This window comes from Lissotriton vulgaris, chromosome 11 (assembly GCF_964263255.1).
Source record: "Lissotriton vulgaris chromosome 11, aLisVul1.2, whole genome shotgun sequence".
Taxonomy (NCBI): Eukaryota; Metazoa; Chordata; class Amphibia; order Caudata; family Salamandridae; genus Lissotriton; species Lissotriton vulgaris.
In genome coordinates, this window is record NC_141699.1 from 189,500,768 (window position 1) to 189,509,569 (window position 8,802).

Here is an 8,802-nt window from a genome sequence, read left to right on the forward strand (position 1 = left end):
TGGCCAGCCTGGCCAAACCCAGGAGTAATAGGCCTATGCAGCACCTCAGCACCTCTTGTCGGCAAGCTGGACTCTGCCTTTACGGGGGCCCGAGCTCCCAGTTGCCATTTGAGTAGACACAGAGCGTTTGGTGACTTCCATAGTAGGGAGGTGGACATACACTGACGTATAGCCTTTTCAGTTGCACGGACAGTGGGTGGCAGCGTCAGGAGCGCCGTGTATTAGCGGGTACAGCGTAATGCCATTTAAATTAAGCCCATCTGGTGGCCTATGGCGGCACGTTTATTTTCCCTGGATCAGTCAGCCCTAGCAAAATTAGCACGCATTTTGGGGGCGGGGGGCCTGAATGAACAGGTATACCAGGACGCCTGGGTAGAAGGGGGTCGACATGTCCGTACTCGAGGTACACCCTGGTGCAGACATTTCAGATCTCCCGAAGTGGGGAAGCGAGTCTGTGAGACCATATTGTGCCCATGGAAGCAAATACCTAATAACAACAGTAGTAAGGCATGCTAATTACAGACCATAGTCCAGGGATGCATCTGGGGGGAGTGGTGCATTTTGAAAGACTGCGTCCATCTGTAAACATCTGGGGTTGAAACCATTGCAGATAATTTTTCTTGCCTACGAAAGGGAGTATAGGGACAAGATATGATCTTGCAAGGAGTTGGTAGGGCCCGATAGTTGGACTAAACATATGAGGCATAGGTGTGAGAATTTAGGGTTAGGGCATGGCCTTTCAGTGTAGGAGGGTAGGGGGGAGAGATAGTCGGTCAACTACTTAAGGTCTTTAGGGGGCTGCCATTCTCGAATGGGGTCGCCCAAAGGGAGAGACAAGTGGTCTCTCATAGAACTCCAGGGGCAGGTACAGCCTGTTGGGTATATGGCTGAAGGGGAGACAGTCACGCTTTCTCTAGGCTGTTTGGCCACCCCGCACGTGCACAATGATGCCAGTAAACGACACAGAGATGCAAGGGCCCCCTTTAATGTAGTTAATGGAGCTTACGGGGTAACCAGAGGGCCAAAGTACCCTCACGGTCAGCGGGCACTCTACGCATGCGCACTTTGACAGAAGGGCGTGGTTAATAGGTCGTACGGGGTAACCGGGGAGGCAATGTCCCCCCACGGTAAACGGGCCCTCCTGCGCACGCGCACTCCAACAGGAGGGTGTGGTTAAATAGGGCGTACGGAGGTAACCGGGGAGGGGATGTGCCCCCACGGTAAACGGGCCCTCCTGCACATGCGCACTCCTTCAGGAGAGCGTGGTTTAGTGATAAGGAACTGACACCAGTTATTGACCTTGCCGTAGGCAAATAGGTACGCAGAAAATTAACTATTGTATAATGTGAATCGATATGTTAGTTTCCGATAGGAAATACCTTGTACCAGAAATATGTTAAGGTTAGCCATCTGAATACCTGTATATATCAATTGTAACATTTTCTGCGTAATTGTGTAAATACTGTTTATTTCAAATTTTGATTTATTTTGTATGTTTTAATAAATATGGCCGGGGGGTCGAAAGATCCCTCGCCTTCCAAAGAAAGCCATCTCACGTCCTGTTAATAATCTTATGTTGGTTAACGGAAGGGTGGGGGCCCACCGGCTGTCCCTGGCCATATGTTTTCTGTGCTGGGCAAGAAACTTCATCAGCTATGTCCATCGTTTTAGGTTCCAAAGCCCCTGTCATTAGTTGAAACACCGACGGAGTCTTGAACCAGAAGATGATCACATGAGGAGAGGTATGTAGAGTATATCAGGCACAGACACCATAGATATTGGATTTGCTGTTAACAGCACTGCAGGGCTGGGATAGAATTTGCCAAAGCTTCTTGGCACACCTCAGTAGCTGATCTGTAATGATGGCTGCCCGCAAGACATGTTGGGTCTATCCCAGGAATGCAAAGCAGCACCCCCATGGAGGGAGCAACGGAGCGAAAAATACAAAAACATGAAACTAACAATATTGTAGACTTACTAAATAGCACTGATAAAACAACACATGAAAATATGCCATACATTATTTATAACTACATTTCCATTTCAGGACACATATTGTTGAGTCGTTAAGGAGATTCCTGATGCTGATGATTGAAAACATGCCGTAAACACTGTATTTTCATATTATTTTAACTAGATGTGGCCGAAATATAAATTAGTCATGCAAAACATTTCAATGGTTCACATTACGTTGCTTTGCATAACTGTGTTTTACACATGCACACACCTCATTTGACAACGTCTTGCATGATACTGTCAGGACACAGTTGGCATAGAAAATGTCTCATCAAGAGATATTTGCTGCTTAAAGTCTCCTGCTGGTATCTTATGCGGCCTATTTTTATGGGAGGAGCGCACTTGGAAAAAAAAACATTTTTTTTTCGGTGAGTTACCCACAAACCATATTTTTATATGAATGTGTAATTTAGTGAAAAGTTCATCGAATTTTCATAAAACGTTAAATTTGGCAAAAATAAATATACAATTTCAGACAATAAGCTTTCATATGTACATTTAAAATTTTAAGTCATACAGAAAATGAAGACATTTGTGTTTGTTATTATGACTTTAATATATTTGAGATGTTTAAGCAACATTGAATTCTGTAAACTCAAGATTTCGGTGATTCACTTTAATGAGAATAGAGAAATTGTAATCATGAATTGAATATTAAGTGAGAAGATTGTCAGAACAATGCTTGGCAGGAACAGTTGGCATGCGAAGATAATGGGGGTTTAACAGTAGATGGGGGCAGGTTGCAGATACTCCATCTTTCACAGTGAGCGAGACCAGCATGCCACAGTTTATGAGTGCGGGAAACACAAACTACAAAGTGAAAGGAAAGTGTACATTTCATATTATCTTTCTGAATGTTCAAACTAAATATTGGTTCTGATTTTAAACCTACATGTTAAATGTCATTTTAAGTTTGCACAGTGAAGATTAACAGGCTGTGTTTTATTTCAGTAAGTTTAGAATTTTTCATATAAACACACAAATTAAGACATAGCATTTGAAAGCAAACACAGAACAGAATGTGTTACAAGTGTTTATTTCACTACAGCTTAAATGAAGGTCAAATGGCATTGAAATCCTTCGATCCTTTAATGTGCCATTCATAAAATTACTTAAATACCTGCAAATGTCCAGAAATATATATTTTTCTTCTTTTTGAGGACTTAAGACGGCAATTGATCTATATATTATTCTACAAAGTAAAATGTTTATTTCTTTAACAATTTGAGACCTATTAATGTATTTTTAGGACCGTTAGTGGAAACAGGTTTTTGATATTATTTGTTGGGATGATGAACTGGATTATTTGCATGAATATATATTACATTTTATTAAAACTATAAATGCCTGCTTGCACCTGTAGTTTGCGTTAATATTATTCCTCGGCACGTTATCGATAACATAAGATAAATCTTCATTTGCAGATTAATAAGAATCTTTGCAAAGCGTACAGTACAGAGAATTTTTAAACACATGATTGTATTTCTTATATAAGTATTTCTATACTGCATGCATCCGTGTGTATTTTAAGCTATGGATGTAGGCACCCACAGTACCAAAAGGGATGTTGTGTTAGAGATATCTGATGAAGCCTTATTGATCACATACACATACCAGATGGAAAGAGAATCTGCAGGGAATATACACATGGAGTATAAGATTTGGATTTTGTGATACTTGTTAAAAAAGGTATCTGAAGGCGTGGCCAAGATGGCGACCGAGTAGGATGTTGAACTTGGTCCCTCCATCCTGTGGCCACCCGGCACCCTTATAGGCATCGATGTAGGTGGTGAAATTACAGAGCGGAGTGCTGGAGGGAGCCAGGAATCAATATTGCCCCCTTCTGAGTCTGAGTTGAGCCAGGGGTGCAGTTTTGCTGCCCTTTGAGAAATTGGAGTGGGTGTGCATAGCTGGGTCTAGTGGAGCGGAGCTGGGAGCAAATCCGGCGGCTCACATGAAAAGGGAGGGGCAGATTTCCTCTATGCAACTTGCACTCGGATCCACCTCGAGAGTAGAGGCCCAGCTCTTGGCGAGAGGAGAAGCACGGAGTAGGTAGGCGATCAGTGCGCCACACGGGCCGTCCACCAAGCAAGAGTAAAGAGTGGCTGGCCCGAGACCCAACAGGAGTGGGGGCAGCACACGGAGCGACGGGGAGGAACAGCGGACCGGCACCAGAGTCATCAGGAATGGAGGAGCATTGAAGGACCCGGGAGCCCTGGCGTGAATCAGAAGCATTGTCCCTTTAAGGTACCAGGAGTTGGGGGCTGGGACCTGTTTGTGGAGCCCCGGGAACAGTCAGTATTAGCACCTGGAACACAGAGCATGTGGCAGCTATGGAACATAGGAGGATTGGGACAGAGGCCTGAACCTCAGATTGAGAGCAATAAGCGGCAGAGGCCAGAGGGGAATACCCCAAACAAAGCAGCGCCGAACAAAGATGGCAGACGGCGTGGGAGGTAGTAGACATCCAGGCACAGAGGTTGTGGCAAGGCCCACAAGCTGAGGAAGGGGCAAAAGGAAGATGGGGGGACATGCAATAGAGCTGGAAGATACCTGGAGGGGCACTAAGAAGCTGGAAAAATATGGGTATTGGAATGCAGGGCCTGAGATGCCGCTACAGAGCCCGGGAGGCCTTGACACCAACAATCTCCATAGGCTAAGGTGGAATTACAGGGGGGGCCAGGAGGTAACTTGAGAGGCTCGGAACAAGCCTGAGCATAGGCGAGCCAATGGCACAAACAGCAGAAGTACAGCTCAAAGGTAGAGCGCCTCCTTACTAGGAACAACAGTAGTCAGGGGAAAGAGAGGAGCATAGGCCCCTTTAAGAAGGAGGACTCCGCTCTGATGGTGTCAGGTCGCACCAAAATAGAAGGAACACTCAAGGAGATGTTCTCAAAGCAAGTGTTTTTGCAGGAGGGGGACACACCGAAAATGGTGAGCAGAGCATCCTCACCCTCGTGGAAGCTGCCGAGGCACTGGTCACTCGATCCTACTTGGAATCACTGTTCTCCTCCTTGAGGGAGGATCTACAACAGTTCACAAAAGATCTCTCAAGTGAGATGCAGGCAATCGGAAAGGATGTGAATGAGATAGGGGAATTGAGTGGATACCCTTGAAACCCAAGGGACTGCCCGCGACCAAGAGACCAAACATTCGACTCAATGAGCAATATCTAGCCATACAGGCCCACACAGAGGATATCGAAACCTGCTTGAGACGTAATATTATCCAGATTAGAGGAGTCCCACACGATGCAGAAAAAGGAGATGTGGAGAACTATGTCACAGAACTGTTTGCCCCCAGATATCCAGATATAAGGGGACATTCCAGCAAACGAGATCCGTCTAGAAAGGACACATAGAGTAGGGCGTGGTGGCCCAGGGCAAGCACAGCCAGCGGGCATTGTAACATATGTACACAGCTTCCTTCTAATGGAAAGAATCTTTAGAGAAGCCAGGGCAACCCCTCAAGTGTCCTTCTGGGGTAACCAGATACTGCTGTTTCAAGACCTCCACACTTCTTAGTAGGAGGGAGGTTCAGTCAGTTACTGCTTTTTTGAGAGATCAGGAGATCCCATACTCCTGGGGCCACCCCTTCCGGCTGACTTTTTGCTGGCAGGACTGACTTCATCATCTTCGTTCCCTGAAGGAGGCATGCACGTTGCTGAAGATTGACACCCAAAATTAAGAGAAAGCTGATATAGAGAGGCGAAAGTGGCGAGTGACTGGGTATTTGTGATGGAGGAGAGTGGCTCCTGAGCGAGGAGTCTCCAGAGCAGACTCAGAGAGCATTGCATTGGAGAGACTAGGCCTGCTGGAAAAGCTCTCTGAAGACTCAGGTTCACCGGGTCCCGCCTAATGGCACAAGGTCGATGGGGGGGCCGAGGCGCTTGGGTGGGAGAGGCCAAACACAGAGGGCGATGGTCATGTCTCCTGGCTACATTTTTCTACTGGACTGGGGTCGGAGCTGTTGGCCCTTCCCGCATTCGGGGGACATTTAATTTTCTTTGGTGCTTAGCTTGTCATTGGTTTTTTACAACACTGCAGGTAGGGTCAATGGAACCTTGTGCTGGGAGGGGACAGGGCAGAGTAAGAGGGGCTGGAGAGGGAGGAGGAACTGAAGTAGCATGTCCATTCAATGTCTCTTATGGCGGAAGGGCTGAAAGTGTGAACTCTCAATATGAAAGAGCTCAATATCCTGGTGAAGTGAAGGGCCAATATTGCCTACCTAGAAAAGTCACAAGCAGACATCTGCTTACTTCAAGAAACACACTTGCTCTCAAAAGATTGGCATAGGTTGAGAATCAGGGCATTCCCCCAACAGTTCTTCTCCTCTCTGACACGTAAGGCTGTGAGGGTGGCTATTCCTCACACGTTCTTTTACAGGGAAAGTGGGAGTGAAAATAGCAGAAATTAAGGGCCGACTTTTGGGGTATCAGGTGCATGTAGAAACACAGGTACGGGTGGTGGGTTCCATCTATGGCCCAAATGAAGGATAGGAAAAGTTCTTGCTAGGCGCAATAGCGGATATTATACCCACGAAAGACCACAGGGTGATCCTTGGGGGAGATCTTAATCTGGTGATGTACAGCAAGCTGGATCATTCGGTACAGAGACAGGGAGACAAGAGGGCAATATCATTTGAAGGGGCGCAATGTTACAGGAACTGGGATCGCATGATTTATGGAGTGTTAAGCATCCATACACAAGAGACTACACTTTTTTTCCCCATGTGCATAAATCTTCTGGACTATTTCCTGGGGACTCAGCCGGATCCAGACATCCTAGCGACAATAGGGATAGAACCACAGGTCCTGTCAGATTACTTGGTGGTTTTATGACATTATCTCTCCCTAGGGTAAAAGATAGATCACGTTTGTGGAGATTAAGGAAAACCCGGCTTAGTAGAAAGGAAGTTGTGGAGCAGATTAGTGTGGCCATTAAAAATTATATGCAAATCAATGATACCCCCAAGGTGAAACCAGCTACAGTATGGTAGGCAATACAGGCAGTCATAAGGGGAAAGTTTATTGCCATCTCGGCAGGAGATAACAAGATAAGAGGTGAAACACGCGTCCAGTTCCAACAGAAAGTAAGAAAGCTGAAATGTATTCATCATCGCACAGGGGCACCTAGAATATGGAGCTAGTTGGAAGCAACTAGAAAACAACTAGCAGGAATCGACTTAGACAATGCAGAATATTCCCTCCTATGCCTTAAGCACTCTTTCTACGTCGGGGACAACAATTGTGGCAGGTTATTAGCAAATAAACTCAAGGGTCAAGGAAAATCCACTGTGATAAATGCCCTGAAAGAAGAGGATGGCACCTTAGTTACTGGTGATAAACAGATAGCAGAGAGGTTTAGAGCCTACTACGCAGCCCTCTATGACTCTCAAGACTACCCCGCTTCCAACATCCAATGAAACAGCAAGCAGAGGCTCTAGATGCCTCCATAGGGATAGGGGAGGCTATATCAGCAATATCCTGATTGGTCTCCCAGTGGCCTTTTATAAAACCTTCTGTTTGGAATTGGCCCTGATTCTTACCACAGTCTTCAATTCAATAACGGGCCCAGGAACTCTCCCATCATCAATGGCCGAGGTATCCATTACGGTTATAGCTAAGCCAGGGAAAGATAAACAACACTGTGGGTCTAAGAGACCCATCATGCTCCTGAATGTTGATTGGAAATTACTGACGGGGATATTGGCAGCCTGCCTAGGTCCACTGACGCCAGGTTTAGTTGAGCCAGATCAAGCGAGGTTCATACCGTCCATGCAGTGTCCCGACAAAACTAAAAGGGTTCTACATCTGATAGATAAGATCACCCGCAAGCAGGGGGAGTCATGCTGCTCTCTATAGATGCAGAGAAGGCCTTTGACTGGGTCCACTGGCCATACCTTATGGAGACGCTAGCTCACTTCAGATTGGGTGGGAGGTTTCGAGCTTGGGTGCTGAGTGGTTACAATTCTCCAGTGTCCTTGATCAAGGTGAATGGGCACAAGTCAAAACTCTTTCCAGTCAGAAGGTGAGAGGTAACCCAGGGGTGAAGGGAGTGAGCATTAGTGGAGAAGAGCGCCTAATCACTCTCAATGCACATATCTTCTGAGCTTTCTTGAGGAAGCACAACAAATAAGGGAGATCCCTGGAGTCCATGTAAATATCACTAAATCCCAGGCGCTAGACCTTACAGTCGCCCCTGAACCCCGGGCAACTACATCTAAGGCATTCTCCATTAAATGGGCCTTGCGTGCTATTTCCTATCTGGGCATACAGATTGCCCCAACAATACAGAAGGTATCTGGACTGAATTATCAAGACCTATTGTGGAGGGTGAAGGCGGATTTGTTGCATTGGAAACTGTACCAGCTGTCTTGGCTTGGTAGGATTACGGATGTAAAAATGACAGTACTACCCAAAATCTTATATCCGTTTCAGACCCTCCCACTGCAACCCCCAAAAGTAATGATAGCATAGTTGCAAGGGGAGCTGCAACAATTTGCCGAGCGGGTAAGCGGCCCAGAGTGAGTCGGGTCCGCTGCTGGGAAACTGCGTTAACGGGAGGTATGAGTGTCCCGTAACTGCTTCAATAATATCGAGCACCCAACTTAGGTATTAGTGGAGTGGTTGAGGCCAGAGTCTGAGAAGCAGTGGCTCTTTATGGATAAGGCTCTAGCGGGCACAGATCTGTGGAAGATCCCATTTTTTATACGTTCCCACCGTCCTACCAATCTCTACCTGTCATTGATTACATCCCCCACGTTGTGTGCCTGGGACACTGTAGC